At 51.9% G+C, this 16,134-nt stretch overlaps 6 non-coding genes and 23 pseudogenes across 6 annotated transcripts; all 29 read left to right on the forward strand.

Moving 5' to 3' along the window:
- The first annotated feature begins 5 nt into the window (after nucleotides 1-5).
- Nucleotides 6-124, forward strand: LOC135601156 (5S ribosomal RNA). The gene has a single exon (XR_010483458.1). It is a non-coding gene; the product is annotated as a 5S ribosomal RNA (ribosomal RNA).
- Nucleotides 125-474: 350 nt separating this feature from the next.
- LOC135604516 (5S ribosomal RNA) lies at nucleotides 475-593 on the forward strand (annotated as a pseudogene).
- A 350-nt stretch (nucleotides 594-943) lies between these two features.
- LOC135599880 (5S ribosomal RNA) lies at nucleotides 944-1,062 on the forward strand. The gene has a single exon (XR_010482220.1). It is a non-coding gene; the product is annotated as a 5S ribosomal RNA (ribosomal RNA).
- A 350-nt stretch (nucleotides 1,063-1,412) lies between these two features.
- LOC135602038 (5S ribosomal RNA) lies at nucleotides 1,413-1,531 on the forward strand (annotated as a pseudogene).
- Nucleotides 1,532-1,880: 349 nt separating this feature from the next.
- Nucleotides 1,881-1,999, forward strand: LOC135603930 (5S ribosomal RNA; annotated as a pseudogene).
- A 350-nt stretch (nucleotides 2,000-2,349) lies between these two features.
- Nucleotides 2,350-2,468, forward strand: LOC135600003 (5S ribosomal RNA). The gene has a single exon (XR_010482338.1). It is a non-coding gene; the product is annotated as a 5S ribosomal RNA (ribosomal RNA).
- Nucleotides 2,469-2,818: 350 nt separating this feature from the next.
- LOC135599709 (5S ribosomal RNA) lies at nucleotides 2,819-2,937 on the forward strand. The gene has a single exon (XR_010482054.1). It is a non-coding gene; the product is annotated as a 5S ribosomal RNA (ribosomal RNA).
- Nucleotides 2,938-3,287: 350 nt separating this feature from the next.
- Nucleotides 3,288-3,406, forward strand: LOC135604163 (5S ribosomal RNA; annotated as a pseudogene).
- A 350-nt stretch (nucleotides 3,407-3,756) lies between these two features.
- Nucleotides 3,757-3,875, forward strand: LOC135601893 (5S ribosomal RNA; annotated as a pseudogene).
- Nucleotides 3,876-4,225: 350 nt separating this feature from the next.
- On the forward strand, nucleotides 4,226-4,344 carry LOC135602685 (5S ribosomal RNA; annotated as a pseudogene).
- A 349-nt stretch (nucleotides 4,345-4,693) lies between these two features.
- LOC135603752 (5S ribosomal RNA) lies at nucleotides 4,694-4,812 on the forward strand (annotated as a pseudogene).
- A 350-nt stretch (nucleotides 4,813-5,162) lies between these two features.
- On the forward strand, nucleotides 5,163-5,281 carry LOC135601744 (5S ribosomal RNA; annotated as a pseudogene).
- A 350-nt stretch (nucleotides 5,282-5,631) lies between these two features.
- LOC135603605 (5S ribosomal RNA) lies at nucleotides 5,632-5,750 on the forward strand (annotated as a pseudogene).
- A 349-nt stretch (nucleotides 5,751-6,099) lies between these two features.
- LOC135603370 (5S ribosomal RNA) lies at nucleotides 6,100-6,218 on the forward strand (annotated as a pseudogene).
- Nucleotides 6,219-6,568: 350 nt separating this feature from the next.
- Nucleotides 6,569-6,686, forward strand: LOC135603996 (5S ribosomal RNA; annotated as a pseudogene).
- A 350-nt stretch (nucleotides 6,687-7,036) lies between these two features.
- LOC135604556 (5S ribosomal RNA) lies at nucleotides 7,037-7,155 on the forward strand (annotated as a pseudogene).
- A 350-nt stretch (nucleotides 7,156-7,505) lies between these two features.
- Nucleotides 7,506-7,624, forward strand: LOC135603957 (5S ribosomal RNA; annotated as a pseudogene).
- Nucleotides 7,625-7,974: 350 nt separating this feature from the next.
- Nucleotides 7,975-8,093, forward strand: LOC135604015 (5S ribosomal RNA; annotated as a pseudogene).
- A 339-nt stretch (nucleotides 8,094-8,432) lies between these two features.
- Nucleotides 8,433-8,551, forward strand: LOC135601422 (5S ribosomal RNA). The gene has a single exon (XR_010483717.1). It is a non-coding gene; the product is annotated as a 5S ribosomal RNA (ribosomal RNA).
- A 349-nt stretch (nucleotides 8,552-8,900) lies between these two features.
- On the forward strand, nucleotides 8,901-9,019 carry LOC135602239 (5S ribosomal RNA; annotated as a pseudogene).
- A 350-nt stretch (nucleotides 9,020-9,369) lies between these two features.
- On the forward strand, nucleotides 9,370-9,488 carry LOC135602240 (5S ribosomal RNA; annotated as a pseudogene).
- A 350-nt stretch (nucleotides 9,489-9,838) lies between these two features.
- LOC135599378 (5S ribosomal RNA) lies at nucleotides 9,839-9,957 on the forward strand (annotated as a pseudogene).
- A 350-nt stretch (nucleotides 9,958-10,307) lies between these two features.
- Nucleotides 10,308-10,426, forward strand: LOC135603358 (5S ribosomal RNA; annotated as a pseudogene).
- A 350-nt stretch (nucleotides 10,427-10,776) lies between these two features.
- Nucleotides 10,777-10,895, forward strand: LOC135603595 (5S ribosomal RNA; annotated as a pseudogene).
- Nucleotides 10,896-11,245: 350 nt separating this feature from the next.
- LOC135601423 (5S ribosomal RNA) lies at nucleotides 11,246-11,364 on the forward strand. The gene has a single exon (XR_010483718.1). It is a non-coding gene; the product is annotated as a 5S ribosomal RNA (ribosomal RNA).
- Nucleotides 11,365-11,714: 350 nt separating this feature from the next.
- Nucleotides 11,715-11,833, forward strand: LOC135602241 (5S ribosomal RNA; annotated as a pseudogene).
- Nucleotides 11,834-12,183: 350 nt separating this feature from the next.
- Nucleotides 12,184-12,302, forward strand: LOC135602928 (5S ribosomal RNA; annotated as a pseudogene).
- Nucleotides 12,303-12,652: 350 nt separating this feature from the next.
- On the forward strand, nucleotides 12,653-12,771 carry LOC135602730 (5S ribosomal RNA; annotated as a pseudogene).
- A 350-nt stretch (nucleotides 12,772-13,121) lies between these two features.
- On the forward strand, nucleotides 13,122-13,240 carry LOC135602804 (5S ribosomal RNA; annotated as a pseudogene).
- Nucleotides 13,241-16,134: the final 2,894 nt, after the last annotated feature.

Genomic DNA, 16,134 nt, shown 5'->3' on the forward strand with positions numbered 1-16,134 from the left:
GAAACGGGTGTGATAATGCCAGCACTAAATCACCAGATCCCATCAAAACGCCGAAGTTAAGCGTGCTTGGGCCAGAGTAGTACTACGATGGGTGACCCCCTGGGAAGTCCTCGTGTTGCACTCCTTTTTGCATCCCGGGATACGAAACATCTCCCGTAGAGCTCCGAGACGATTGTTTTGGGGCTGGAAATTTGCTGTGACCGCTACGCAGTCAGTATCGAGGGGCTTGGAGAGAGCTTTCCGGATTGGGATCGCAATAGCGATTCCGAGATCGTTCTAGAAAGTGCCGATGGTTTCGGCACTTGCTTGCCGTGATCGATACGCAGTCGTCGGGCTAGGGCTCGGAGAGAGCTTGCAATAGGGTTTTCGTGAACGTTCGAGAAAGCGCCGACGGTTTCGTGACGGGCAAGAGGCTCCGGACATTGATGCGCCGACCGCGACGTGCACATAGGCGAGGGACGAAGCTCGCGAAACGGGTGCGATAATGGCAGCACTAAATCACCGGATCCTATCAAAACACCGAAGTTAAGCATACTTGGGCCAGGGTAGTACTACGATAGGTGACCCCCTGGGAAGTCCTCGTGTTGCACTCCTTTTTGCATCCCGAGATACGAAACATCTCCCGTATAGCTCCGAGACGATTGTTTTGGGGCTGGAAATTTACTGTGACTGCTACGCAGTCAGTATCGAGGGGCTCGGAGAGAGCTTTCCGGATTGGGGTCGCAATAGCGATTCCGAGATCGTTCTAGAAAGTGCCGATGGTTTCGGCACGCGCTTGCCGTGACCGATACGCAGTCGTCGGGCTAGGGCTCGGAGAGAGCTTGCAATAGGGATTTCGTGAACATTCGAGAAAGCGCCGACGGTGTCGTGACGGGCAAGAGGCTCCCGACGTTGATACGCCGACCGCGACGTGCACATAGGCGAGGGACGAAGCACGCGAAATGGGTGCGATAATGCCAGCACTAAATCAGCGGATCCCATCAAAACTCCGAAGTTAAGCGTGCTTGGGCCAGAGTAGTACTACGATGGGTGACCCCCTGGGAAGTCCTCGTGTTGCACTCCTTTTTGCATCCCGGGATACGAAACATCTCCCGTAGAGCTCCGAGACGATTGTTTTGGGGTTGGAAATTTGCTGTGACCGCTACGCAGTCAGTATCGAGGGGCTCGGAGAGAGCTTTCCGGATTGAGGTCGCAATAGCGATTCCGAGATCGTGCTAGAAAGTGACGATGGATTCGGCACGTGCTTGCCGTGATCGATACGCAGTCGTCAGGCTAGGGCTCGGAGAGAGCTTGCAATAGGGATTTCGTGAACGTTCGAGAAAGCGCCGACGGTTTCGTGACGGGCAATTGGCTCCAGACGTTGATGCGTCGACCGCGACGTGCACATAGGCGAGGGATGAAGCTCGCGAAACGGGTGCGATAATGGCAGCACTAAATCACCGGATCCCATAAAAACACCGAAGTTAAGCGTGCTTGGGCCAGAGTAGTACTACGATGGGTGACCCCCTGGGAAGTCCTCGTGTTGCACTCCTTTTTGCATCCCGGGATACGAAACATCTCTCGTAGAGCTCCGAGACGTTTGTTTTGGGCTGGAAATTTGCTTTGACCGCTACGCAGTCAGTATCGAGGGGCTCAGAGAGAGCTTTCCGGATTGGGGTCGCAATAGCGATTCCGAGATCGTTCTAGAAAGTGCCGATGGTTTCGGCACGTGCTTGCCGTGATCGATACGCAGTCGTCGGGCTAGGGCTCGGAGAGAGCTTGCAATAGGGATTTCGTGAACGTTCGAGAAAGCGCCGACGGTTTCATGACGGGCAAGAGGCTCCGGACGTTGATGCGCCGACCGCGACGTGCACATAGGCGAGGGACGAAGCACGCGAAACGGGTGCGATAATGCCAGTACTAAATCACCAGATCCTATCAAAACACCGAAGTTAAGCATGCTTGGGCCAGAGTAGTACTACGATGGGTGACCCCCTAGGAAGTCCTCGTGTTGCACTCCTTTTTGCATCCCGGGATACGAAACATCTCCCGTAGAGCTCCGAGACGATTGTTTTGGGGCTGGAAATTTGTTGTGACTGCTTTGCAGTCAGTATCGAGGGGCTCGGAGAGAGCTTTCCGGATTGGGGTCGCAATAGCGATTCCGAGATCGTTCTAGAAAGTGTCGATGGTTTCGGCACGCGCTTGCCGTGACCGATACGCAGTCGTCGGGCTAGGGCTCGGAGAGAGCTTGCAATAGGGATTTCGTGAACGTTCAAGAAAGCGTCGACGGTTTCGTGACGGGCAAGAGGCTCCGGACGTTGATACGCCGACCGCGATGTGCACATAGGCGAGGGACGAAGCACGCGAAACGGGTACGATAATGCCAGCACTAAATCACCGGATCCCATCAAAACTCCGAAGTTAAGCGTGCTTGGGCCAGAGTAGTACTACGATGGGTGACCCCCTGGGAAGTCCTCGTGTTGCACTCCTTTTTGCATCCCGGGATACGAAACATCTCCCGTAGAGCTCCGAGACGATTGTTTTGGGGCTGGAAATTTGCTATGACTGCTACGCAGTTACTATCGAGGGGCTCGGAGAGAGCTTTCCGGATTGGGGTCGCAATAGCGATTCCGAGATCGTTCTAGAAAGTGCCGATGGTTTCGGCACGCGCTTGCCGTGACCGATACGCAGTCGTCGGGCTAGGGCTCGGAGAGAGCTTGCAATAGGGATTTCGTGAACGTTCGAGAAAGCGTCGACGGTTTCGTGACGGGCAAGAGGCTCCGGACATTGATACGCCGACCGCGATGTGCACATAGGCGAGGGACGAAGCACGTGAAACGGGTGCGATAATGCCAGCACTAAATCAACGGATCCCATCAAAACTCCGAAGGTAAGCGTGCTTGGGCCAGAGTAGTACTATGATGGGTGACCCCCTGGGAAGTCCTCGTGTTGCACTCCTTTTTGCATCCCGGGATACGAAACATCTCCCGTAGAGCTCCGAGACGATTGTTTTAGGGTTGGAAATTTGCTGTGACCGCTACGCAGTCAGTATCGAGGGGCACGGAGAGATCTTTCCGGATTGGGGTCGCAATAGCGATTCCGAGATCGTTCTAGAAAGTGCCGATGGTTTCGGCACGTGCTTGCCGTGATCGATACGCAGTCGTCGGGCTAGGGCTCGGAGAGAGCTTGCAATAGGGATTTCGTGAACGTTCGAGAAAGCGCCGACGGTTTCATGACGGGCAAGAGGCTCCGGACGTTGATGCGCCGACCGCGACGAGCACATAGGCGAGGGACGAAGCACGCGAAACGGGTGCGTTAATGCCAGTACTAAATCACCAGATCCTATCAAAACACCGAAGTTAAGCATGCTTGGGCCAGAGTAGTACTACGATGGGTGACCCCCTGGGAAGTCCGCGTGTTGCACTCTTTTTTGCATCTCGGGATACGAAACAGCTCCCGTAGAGCTCCGAGACGATTGTTTTGGGGTTGGAAATTTGCTATGACTGCTATGCAGTCAGTATCGAGGGGCTCGGAGAGAGCTTTCCGGATTGGGGTCGCAATAGCGATTCCGAGATCGTTCTAGAAAGTGCCGATGGTTTCGGCACGCGCTTACCGTGACCGATATGCAATCATCGGGCTAGGGCTCGGAGAGAGCTTGCAATAGGGATTTCGTGAACGTTCGAGAAAGCGTCGACGGTTTCGTGACGGGCAAGAGTCTCCGGACGTTGATACGCCGACCGCGACGTTCACATAGGCGAGGGACGAAGCACGCGAAACGGGTGCGATAATGCCAACACTAAATCACCGGATCCCATCAAAACTCCGAAGTTAAGCTTGCTTGGGCCAGAGTAGTACTACGACGGGTGACCCCCTGGGAAGTCCTCGTGTTGCACTCCTTTTTGCATCCCGGGATACGAAACATCTCCCGTAGAGTTCCGAGACGATAGTTTTGGGGTTGGAAATTTGCTGTGACCGCTACGCAGTCAATATCGAGGGGCTCGGAGAGAGCTTTCCGGATTGGGGTCGCAATAGCGATTCCGAGATCGTTCTAGAAAGTGACGATGGATTCGGCACGTGCTTGCCGTGATCGATACGCAGTCGTCGGGCTAGGGCTCGGAGAGAGCTTGCAATAGGGATTTCGTGAACGTTCGAGAAAGCGCCGACGGTTTCGTGACGGGCAATTGGCTCCGGACGTTGATGCGCCGACCGCGACGTGCACATTGGCGAGGGACGAAGCTCACGAAACGGGTGCGATAATGGCAGCACTAAATCACTGGATCCCATCAAAACACCGAAGTTAAGTGTGCTTGGGCCAGAGTAGTACTACGATGGGTGACCCCTTGGGAAGTCCTCGTGTTGCACTCCTTTTTGCATCCCGGGATACGAAACATCTCCCGTAGAGCTCCGAGACGTTTGTTTTGGGCTGGAAATTTGCTTTGACCGCTACGCAGTCAGTATCGAGGGGCTCAGAGAGAGCTTTCTGGATTGGGGTCGCAATAGCGATTCCGAGATCGTTCTAGAAAGTGCCGATGGTTTCGGCACGTGCTTGCCGTGATCGATACGCAGTCGTCGGGCTAGGGCTCGGAGAGAGCTTGCAATAGGGATTTCGTGAACGTTCGAGAAAGCGCCGATGGTTTCGTGACGGGCAAGAGGCTCCGGACGTTGATGCGCCGACCGCGATGTGCACATAGGCGAGGGACGAAGCACGCGAAACGGGTGCGATAATGCCAGTACTAAATTACCAGATCCTATCAAAACACCGAAGTTAAGCATGCTTGGGCCAGAGTAGTACTACGATGGGTGACCCCCTGGGAAGTTCTCGTGTTGCACTCCTTTTTGCATCCCGGGATACGAAACATCTCCCGTAGAGCTCCGAGACGATTGTTTTGGGGCTGGAAATTTGCTGTGACTGCTACTCAGTCAGTATCGAGGGGCTCGGAGAGAGCTTTCCGGATTGGGGTCGCAATAGCGATTCCGAGATCGTTCTAGAAAGTGCCGATGGTTTCGGCACGCGCTTACCGTGACCGATACGCATTGATCGGGCTAGGGCTCGGAGAGAGCTTGCAATAGGGATTTCGTGAACGTTCGAGAAAGCGTCGACGGTTTCGTGACGGGCAAGAGGCTCCGGACATTTATGCGCCGACCGCGACGTGGTCATAGGCGAGGGACGAAGCACGCGAAACGGGTGTGATAATGCCAGCACTAAATCACCAGATCCCATCGAAACACCGAAGTTAAGCGTGCTTGGGCCAGAGTAGTACTATGATGGGTGACCCCCTGGGAAGTCCTCGTGTTGCACTCCTTTTTGCATCCCGGGATACGAAACATTTCCCGTAGAGCTCCGAGACGATTGTTTTGGGCCGGGAAATTTGCTGTGACCGCTACGCAGTCAGTATCGAGGGGCTCGGAGAGAGCTTTCCGGATTGGGGTCGCAATAGCGATTCCGAGATCGTTCTAGAAAGTGTCGACGGTTTCGGCACGTGCTTGCCATGATCGATACGCAGTCGTCGGGCAAGGGCTCGGAGAGAGCTTGCAATAGGAATTTCGTGAACGTTCGAGAAAGCGCCGACGGTTTCGTGACGGGCAAGAGGCTCCGGACGTTGATGCGCCGACCGCGACATGCACATAGGCGAGGGACGAAGCTCGCGAAACGGGTGCGATAATGGCAGCACTAAATTACCGGATCCCATTAAAACACCGAAGTTAAGCGTGCTTGTGACAGAATAGTACTACGATGGGTGACCCCCTGGGAAGTCCTCGTGTTGCACTCCTTTTTGCATCCCGGGATACGAAACATCTCCCGTAGAGCTCCGAGACGATTGTTTTGGGGTTGGAAATTTGCTGTGACCGCTACACAGTCAGTATCGAGGGGCTCGGAGAGAGCTTTGCGAATTGGGGTCGCAATAGCGATTCTGAGATCGTTATAGAAAGTGCCGATGGTTTCGGCACGTGCTTGCCGTGATCGATACGCAGTCGTCGGGCTAGGGCTCGGAGAGAGCTTGCAATAGGGATTTCGTGAACGTTCGAGAAAGCGACGACGGTTTCGTGACGGACAAGAGGCTCCGAACGTTGATGCGCCGACCGCGACGTGACATAGGCGAGGGACGAAGCTCGCGAAACGGGTGCGATAATGGCAGCAATAAATCACCGGATCCCATCAAAACACCGAAGTTAAGCGTGCTTGGGCCAGAGTAGTACTACGATGGGTGACCCCCTGGGAAGTCTTCGTGTTGCACTCCTTTTTGCATCCCGGGATACGAAACATCTCCCGTAGAGCTCCGAGACGATTGTTTTGGGGCTGGAAATTTGCTGTGACCGCTACGCAGTCAGTAGCGAGGTGTTCGGAGAGAGCTTTCCGGATTGGGGTCGCAATAGCGATTCCGAGATCGAGCTAGAAAGTGCCGATGGTTTCGGCACGCGCTTGCCGTGACCGATACACAGTCGTCGGGCTAGGGCTCCGAGAGGGCTTGCAATAGGGATTTCGTGAACGTTCGAGAAAGCGACGACGGTTTCGTGACGGGCAAGAGGCTTCGGACGTTGATGCGCGAACCGCGACGTGCACATAGGCGAGGGACGAAGCTCGCGAAACGGGTGCGATAATCGCAGCACTAAATCACCGGATCCCATCAAAACACCGAAGTTAAGCGTGCTTGGGCCAGAGTAGTACTACGATGGGTGACCCCTGGGAAGTATTCGTGTTGCACTCCTTTTTGCATCCCGGGATACGAAACATCTCCCGTAGAGCTCCGAGACGATTGGTTTGGGGCTGGAAATTTGCTGTGACCGCTACGCAGTCAGTATCGAGGGGCTCGGAGAGAGCTTTCCGGATTGGGGTCGCAATAGAGATTCCGAGATCGTTCTAGAAAGTGCCGATGGTTTCGGCACGCGCTTGCCGTGACCGATACACAGTCGTCGGGCTAGGGCTCGGAGAGGGCTTGCAATAGGGATTTTGTGAACGTTCGAGAAAGCGACGACGGTTTCGTGACGGGCAAGAGGCTACGGACGTTGACGCGCCGACCGCGACGTATACATAGGCGAGGGACGAAGCTCGCGAAACGGGTGCGATAATGGCAGCACTAAATCACAGGATCCCATCAAAACACGGAAGTTAAGCGTGCTTGGGCCAGAGTAGTACTACGATGGGTGACCCCCTGGGAAGTCATCGTGTTGCACTCCTTTTTGCATCCCGGGATAAGAAACATCTCCCGTAGAGCTCCGAGACGATTGTTTTGGGGCTGGAAATTTACTGTGACCGCTACACAGTCAGTATCGCGGGGCTCGGAGAGAGCTTTCCGGATTTGGGTCGCAATAGCGATTCCAAGATCGTTCTAGAAAGTGCCGATGGTTTCGGCACGCGCTTGCCGTGACCGATACGCAGTCGTTGGGCTAGGGCTCGGAGAGTGCTTGCAATAGGGATTTCGTGAACGTTCGAGAAAGCGACGACGGTTTCCTAACGGGCAAGAGGATCCGGATGTTGATGCGCCGACCGCGACGTGCACATAGGCGAGGGACGAAGCTCTTGAAACGGGTGCGATAATGGCAGCACTAAATCACCGGATCCCATCAAAACACCGAAGTTAAGTGTGCTTGGGCCAGAGTAGTACTACGATGGTTGACCCCCTGGGAAGTCATCGTGTTGCACTCCTTTTTGCATCCCGGGATACGAAACATCTCCCGTAGAGCTCCGAGACGATTGTTTTAGGGCTGGAAATTTGCTATCACCGCTACACAGTCAGTATCGAGGGGCTCGGAGAGAGCTTTCCGGATTGGGGTCGCAATAGCGATTCCGAGATCGTTCTAGAAAGTGCCGATGGTTTCAGCACGCGCTTGCCGTGACCGATACGCAGTCGTTGGGCTAGGGCTCAGAGAGAGCTTGCAATAGGGATTTCGTGAACGTTCGAGAAAGCGACGACGGTTTCGTGATGGGCATGAGGCTCCGGACGTTGATGCGCCGACCGCGACGTGCACATAGGCGAGGGACGAAGCTCTTGAAACGGGTGCGATAATGGCAGCACTAAATCACCGGATCCCATCAAAACACCCAAGTTAAGCGTGCTTGGGCCAGAGTAGTACTATGATGGGTGACCCCCTGGGAAGTCATCGTGTTGCACTCCTTTTTGCATCCCGGGATACGAAACATCTCCCGTCGAGCTCCGAGACGATTGTTTTGGGTCTAGAAATTTGCTGTGACCACTACGCAGTCAGTATAGAGGGGCTCGGAGAGAGATTTCCGGATTAGAGTCACAATAGCGATTCCGAGATCGTTCTAGAAAGTGCCGATGGTTTCCGCACGCGCTTGCCGTGACCGATACATAGTCGTCGGGCTAGGGCTTGCAATAGGGATTTCGTGAACGTTCGAGAAAGCGACGATGGTTTCGTGACGGGCAAGAGGCTCCGGACGTTGATGCGCCGACCGCGACGTGCACATAGGCGAGGGACGAAGCTCGCGAAACGGGTGCGATAATGGCAGCACTAAATCACCGGATCCCATCAAAACACCGAAGTTAAGCGTGCTTGGGCCAGAGTAGTACTACGATGGGTGACCCCCTGGGAAGTCCTCGTGTTGCACTCCTTTTTGCATCCCGGGATACGAAACATCTCCCGTAGAGCTCCGAGACGATTGTTTTGGGGCTGGAAATTTGCTGTGACCGCTACGCAGTCAGTATCGAGGGGCTCGGAGAGAGCTTTCCGGATTGGGGTCGCAATATCGATTCCGAGATCATTCTAGAAAGTGCCGATGGTTTCGGAACGCGCTTGCCGTGACCGATACACAGTCGTCGGGCTGGGGCTCGGAGAGGGCTTGCAATAGGGATTTCGTGAACGTTCGAGAAAGCGACGACGGTTTCGTGACGGGCAAGAGGCTCCGTACGTTGATGCGCCGACCGCGACTGCACATAGGCGACGGACGAAGCTCGCGAAACGGGTGCGATAATGGCAGCACTAAATCACCGGATCCCATCAAAACACCGAAGTTAAGCGTGCTTGGGCCAGAGTAGTACTACGATGGGTGACCCCCTGGGAAGTCTTCGTGTTGCACTCCTTTTTGCATCCCGGGATACGAAACATCTCCCGTAGAGCTCCGAGACGATTGTTTTGGGGCTGGAAATTTGCTGTGACCGTTACGCAGTCAGTATCGAGGGGCTCGGAGAGAGCTTTCCGGATTGGGGTCGCAATAGCGATTCCGAGATCGAGCTAGAAAGTGCCGATGGTTTCGGCACGCGCTTGCCATGACCGATACACAGTCGTCGGGCTAGGGCTCGGAGCGGGCTTGCAATAGGGATTTCGTGAACGTTCGAGAAAGCGACGACGGTTTCGTGACGGGCAAGAGGCTCCGGACGTTGATGCGCCGACCGCGACGTGCACATAGGAGAGGGACGAAGCTCGCAAAACGGGTGCGATAATGGCAGCACTAAATCACCGGATCCCATCAAAACACCGAAGTTAAGCGTGCTTGGGCCAGAGTAGTACTACGATGGGTGACCCCCTGGGAAGTCTTCGTGTTGCACTCCTTTTTGCATCCCGGGATACGAAACATCTCCCGTAGAGCTCCGAGACGATTGTTTTGGGGCTGGAAATTTGCTGTGACTGCTACGCAGTCAGTATCGAGGGGCTCGGAGAGAGCTTTCCGGATTGGGGTCGCAATAGCGATTCCGAGATCGTTCTAGAAAGTGCCGATGGTTTCGGCACGCGCTTGCCGTGACCGATACACAATCGTCGGGCTAGGGCTCGGAGAGGGCTTGCAATCGGGATTTCGTGAACGTTCGAGAAAGCGACGACGGTTTCCTGACGGGCAAGAGGCTCCGGACGTTGACGCGCCGACCGCGACGTACACATAGGCGAGGGACGAAGCTCGCGAAACGGGTGCGATAATGGCAGAACTAAATCACCGGATCCCATCAAAACACCGAAGTTAAGCGTGCTTGGGCCAGAGTAGTACTACGATGTGTGACCCCCTGGGAAGTCATCATGTTGCACTCCTTTTTGCATCCCGGGATACGAAACATCTCCCGTAGAGCTCCGAGACGATTGTATTGGGGCTGGAAATTTGCTGTGACCGCTACGCAGTCAGTATCGCGAGGCTCGGAGAGAGCTTTCCGGATTGGGGTCGCAATAGCGATTCCAAGATCGTTCTAGAAAGTGCCGATGGTTTCGGCACGCGCTTGCCGTGACCGATACGCAGTCGTTGGGCTAGGGCTCGGAGAGTGCTTGCAATAGGGATTTCGTGAACGTTCGAGAAAGCGATGACGGTTTCCTGACGGGCAAGAGGCTCCGGACGTTGATGCGCCGACCGCGACGTGCACATAGGCGAGGGAAGAAGCTCTTGAAACGGGTGCGATAATGGCAGCACTAAATCACCGGATCCCATCAAAACACCGAAGTTAAGTGTGCTTGGGCCAGAGTAGTACTACGATGGGTGACCCCCTGGGAAGTCATCGTGTTGCACTCCTTTTTGCATCCCGGGATACGTAACATCTCCCGTAGAGCTCCGAGACGATTGTTTTAGGGCTGGAAATTTGCTATCACCGCTACACAGTCAGTATCGAGGGGCTCGGAGAGAGCTTTCCGGATATGGGTCGCAATAGCGATTCCGAGATCGTTCTAGAAAGTGCCGATGGTTTCGGCACGCGCTTGCCGTGACCTATACGCAGTCGTTGGGCTAGGGCTCGGAGAGGGCTTGCAATAGGGATTTCGTGAACGTTCGAGAAAGCGACGACGGTTTCGTGATGGGCAAGAGGCTCCGGACGTTGATGCGCCGACCGCGACGTGCACATAGGCGAGGGACGAAGCTCTTGAAACAGGTGCGATAATGGCAGCACTAAATCACCGGATCCCATCAAAACACCGAAGTTAAGCGTGCTTGGGCCAGAGTAGTACTACGATGGGTGACCCCCTGGGAAGTCATCGTGTTGCACTCCTTTTTGCATCCCGGGATACGAAACATCTCCCGTAGAGCTCCGAGACGATTGTTTTGGGGCTAGAAATTTGCTGTGACCGCTACGCAGTCAGTATAGAGGGGCTCGGAGAGAGATTTCCAGATTAGAGTCGCAATAGCGATTCCGAGATCGTTCTAGAAAGTGCCGATGGTTTCTGCACGCGCTTGCCGTGACCGATACACAATCGTCGGGCTAGTGCTCGGAGAGGGCTTGCAATAGGGATTTCGTGAACGTTCGAGAAAGCGACGACGGTTTCGTGACGGGCAAGAGGCTCCGGACATTGATGCGCCGACCGCGACGTGCACATAGGCGAGGGACGAAGCTCGCGAAACGGGTGCGATAATGGCAGCACTAAATCACCGGATCCCATCAAAACACCGAAGTTAAGCGTGCTTGGGCCAGAGTAGTACTACGATGGGTGACCCCCTGGGAAGTCCTCGTGTTGCACTCCTTTTTGCATCCCGGGATACGAAACATCTCCCGTAGAGCTCCGAGACGATTGTTTTGGGGCTGGAAATTTGCTGTGACCGCTACGCAGTCAGTATCGAGGGGCTCGGAGAGAGCTTTCCGGATTGGGGTCGCAATTGCGATTCCGAGATCATTCTAGAAAGTGCCGATGGTTTCGGCACGCGCTTGCCGTGACCGATACACAGTCGTCGGGCTGGGGCTCGGAGAGGGCTTGCAATAGGGATTTCGTGAACGTTCGAGAAAGCGACGACGGTTTCGTGACGGGCAAGAGGCTCCGGACGTTAATGCGCCGACCGCGACGTGCCCATAGGCGAGGGATGAAGCTCGCGAAACGGGTGCGATAATGGCAGCACTAAATCACCGGATCCCATCAAAACACCGAAGTTAAGCGTGCTTGGGCCAGAGTAGTACTACGATGGGTGACCCCCTGGGAAGTCTTCGTGTTGCACTCCTTTTTGCATCCCGGGATACGAAACATCTCCCGTAGAGCTCCGAGACGATTGTTTTGGGGCTGGAAATTTGCTGTGACCGCTACGCAGTCAGTATCGAGGGGCTCGGAGAGAGCTTTCCGGATTGGGGTCGCAATAGCGATTCCGAGATCGTTCTAGAAAGTGCCGATGGTTTCGGCACGCGCTTGCCGTGACCGATACACAGTCGTCGGGCTAGGGCTCGGAGAGGGCTTGCAATAGGGATTTCGTGAACGTTCGAGAAAGCGACGACGGTTTCCTGACGGGCAAGAGGCTCCGGACGTTGACGCGCCGACCGCGACGTACACATAGGCGAGGGACGAAGCTCGCGAAACGGGTGCGATAATGGCAGCACTAAATCACCGGATCCCATCAAAACACCGAAGTTAAGCGTGCTTGGGCCAGAGTAGTACTACGATGGGTGACCCCCTGGGAAGTCATCGTGTTGCACTCCTTTTTGCATCCCGGGATACGAAACATCTCCCGTAGAGCTCCGAGACGATTGTTTTGGGGCTGGAAATTTGCTGTGACCGCTACGCAGTCTGTATCGCGGGGCTCGTAGAGAGCTTTCCGGATTGGGGTCGCAATAGCGATTCCAAGATCGTTCTAGAAAGTGCCGATGGTTTCGGCACGCGCTTGCCGTGACCGATACGCAGTCGTTGGGCTAGGGCTCGGAGAGTGCTTGCAATAGGGATTTCGTGAACGTTCGAGAAAGCGACGACGGTTTCCTGACGGGCAAGAGGCTCTGGACGTTAATGCGCCGACCGCGACGTGCACATAGGCGAGGGACGAAGCTCTTGAAACGGGTGCGATAATGGCAGCACTAAATCACCGGATCCCATCAAAACACCGAAGTTAAGCGTGCTTGGGCTAGAGTAGTACTACGATGGGTGACCCCCTGGGAAGTCATCGTGTTGCACTCCTTTTTGCATCCCGGGATATGAAACATCTCCCGTAGAGCTCCGAGACGATTGTTTTGGGGCTAGAAATTTGCTATGACCGCTACGCAGTCAGTATAGAGGGGCTCGGAGAGAGCTTTCCGGATTAGAGTCGCAATAGCGATTCCGAGATCGTTCTAGAAAGTGCCGATGGTTTCCGCACGCGCTTGCCGTGACCGATACATAGTCGTCGGGCTAGGGCTCGGAGAGGGCTTGCAATAGGGATTTCGTGAACGTTCGAGAAAGCGACGACGGTTTCGTGACGGGCAAGAGGCTCCGGACGTTGATGCGCCGACCGCTACGTGCACATAGGCGAGGGACGAAGCTCGCAAAACGGGTGCGATAATGGCAGCACTAAATCACCGGATCCCATCAAAACACCGAAGTTAAGCGTGCTTGGGCCAGAGTAGTACTACGATGGGTGACCCCCTGGGAAGTCCTCATGTTGCACTCCTTTTTGCATCCCGGGATACGAAACATCTCCCGTAGAGCTCCGAGACGATTGTTTTGGGGTTGGAAATTTGCTATCACCGCTACGCAGTCAGTATCGAGGGGCTCTGTCACGCCCCTAAAAATATCCATGATATTTAAAATTTTTCGTCACAACTAACCCAGGATCCAAACACACATTTGAGGTCACTAAGAAAACATTCAGATAAAAAATTTCACTTCTATAATCTACCAATTCATAACCCTGTGCAATTCATAAACATAGTACACATCACTCGATAATTCATACAATCTGAACTCGACTCATCAAAATAAAAACCACAATATAAATCCACATGTGGGGAAATCTATGCAGTCACCACAATCATCGATTTACCATGAGTTCATATCATTACACGAATTTAATTTATCATTCCAAAACCCTATACATGAGGGATCATTTAACTTACACAAAATCCACAGGTTTAGATTCATAGTCACATTTCATCAGATGCAAGGTAGCTTATACACAACTACATATATGCTAACAAAAGTTCTGCCCAACGTCTTCTAAACTTTCCACTACCTCAGCCCATTCTTAACATTTAAGCAAGCGATACGCTATCCTGAAAAATTTATCAACAAACGGGGTGAGCATAAAGAGCTCAGCAAGTGACTAACATATCCATAATCAAAATAGTACAATTTCCAAGAGATACAGTTTCAAAACACAAAGCAGAATATACGATTTCGTAGACATAATATCCTTAGGAGCAGAATCACAATTGTCCTTTTAATCATATATATTTGGTTCCTGTCAGGTGGGGCATAGAGTAATTGGAGCATATCAGAAACAAAGGAAACATATCGGAGCTTATCAATGGCATATAAAATGTTCCGAAACATATCAACAGCATATGGAACATTACGAAGCAAAACCAACAGTGAATGAAGCATTTCAGAGCATATCAAACTTATATGTCATACAGAAGCTCAAACGTCGTCCTTGACGTTGCAATCATATCATACTTATCCAGAGCATGAACAGAAATAACTCACCAAAACTCTGGATGTCATATCAAACATATAGAGGGTGTAGTGGGATCTCAGTCAGAATGTGATTCATCCATTTCTGAATGACCACCTGACAAAAGTCTCCCACGTCTGGGAGCTCCATCCACCCACGTCTATGTGAAGTCAAAGGGGCCGGCAGAGCATCGCAGGCTCTAAGCAATATCCCACAAAGCGGGACCCCACAAAGCGGGCAAATAAGCGCATACCAGAATATCCCACAAAGCGGGACCCCACAAAGCGGGCAAATCAGCGCATACCCTTACCATTTCTGGCAAAGGTCCAGACAATCCCACACACCAGAGTACAAGAAGGCAGTTTTAACAATAAGTAGCATATAACGGAAGCACACGCGGAACAACCAAACGTACATGTGCCTTTTCAAAAGCAATGTTATGCAAGGAACAAATCTCTCACAAAAGTATTCATTTTAGGAAAGAAATGAAAGCAAGAGTGTACAGGGATTCCAAGCAATCATAATCAACTCAATTCCAATAAGAAGATTAGGCGAATTCAAGTATCCAAAGGAAATGGAACAGAATACGCGAAATCGACCAAAGCTCGATTTCGGACAGAATTCCAGTGGCACATCAAACAAATATTTCAGAATATCAATTATGCTCCAATACCCACAAGAAGGCTATGGTCGAACCATATATCAATCTATATTCGGATGGAACAGATTTCATATGAAACAGGGCTCCCAACACAGAGTTACCTCTGATTTGGTAACACAAGGTCAAAATCACAATCACTATTTTGCAGAATTTATAGGGTCGGATTCAACAGACGATAGGGTGGGCAATTGAACTCCAAAATTTTCAAACTATATGTCAAAAGAGAGAATTTCAAGTCTAGTTTCAAATAAAATCAGTTTGGTACAAATCAGAATTTTCAACAGGGAGTTATAGGCGTTTTAGTATCGAAAGGTCAGAAATCTTGAACTCTGTTTTACAGCGTCTATAGGCTCTTTTGAAACAAATTTTTGGGTAAGTATTCGGTGTCCAAAATCTACAAAATCGGTGTCAAAAGAAATACATATGAGTCTAATTTCAAACAAAAATAGTTCCTGCCTGAATTCTCATTCTGTATTAAAACTTATAGCTGAAACAGTGCTTAGGGGTCAGTTTACCGAAAAACTTTCAGAATCCATGGTTTTATGTCCAAAGAAAGACATATCAGATTCTAAATAGAAATCTTCCAATTTATTTTGAATCAACATAAAAACAGAGTCTAATACTTCTGTAGGATGGGGTTAGAACACTTGCCTTTGGAAATTTTGACCCGAAATGACAAGATTAAAGCAAGAACCCTAAAAGCCCCAATTTTCTTTCTCTTCTTCCTCTTCTTCTTCTTCTTCTTCTTTCTTTCTTTCTTTCCCTGATCACCCACGAGCTGCCTCCTCTGCTTCCTTAACAACGAAGGCAGAGAGGCTTAAGCGGTGGAATTTGTCATTTGGTGCATTTTGCAGTTTAGTCCTTGTTTTTATCATATTCACGATTAGGTCCTTAGGGTTTACATATAGGTCTTCAGATTCTTTCTTTTCTTTTTTTTTTTTTTAACAGATCTCCCAAATCTTAAAAATAAGTTACCTCTGATTCATACTCTATTTCTTTCGTCAATTAAAATAGATGCTTACATTATCACCAAAAATTTATACGAACATTCGGAAATGAGGGGTGTTACACTCTCCCCCCCTTAAAAGAAAAATTTAGTCCTCTAAATTTATCGTACCTCTATTCGATGAAAAGACAAGGATACACCTTTTTCATTTCCTCTTCTAGCTCCCAAGTTGTCTCTTCTCCAGAATGATGTCTCCAATTTACTTGAACCAATGGGATGACCCGA

Source organism: Musa acuminata, chromosome BXJ2-1 (genome assembly GCF_036884655.1).
Source record: "Musa acuminata AAA Group cultivar baxijiao chromosome BXJ2-1, Cavendish_Baxijiao_AAA, whole genome shotgun sequence".
Lineage (NCBI taxonomy): Eukaryota > Viridiplantae > Streptophyta > Magnoliopsida > Zingiberales > Musaceae > Musa > Musa acuminata.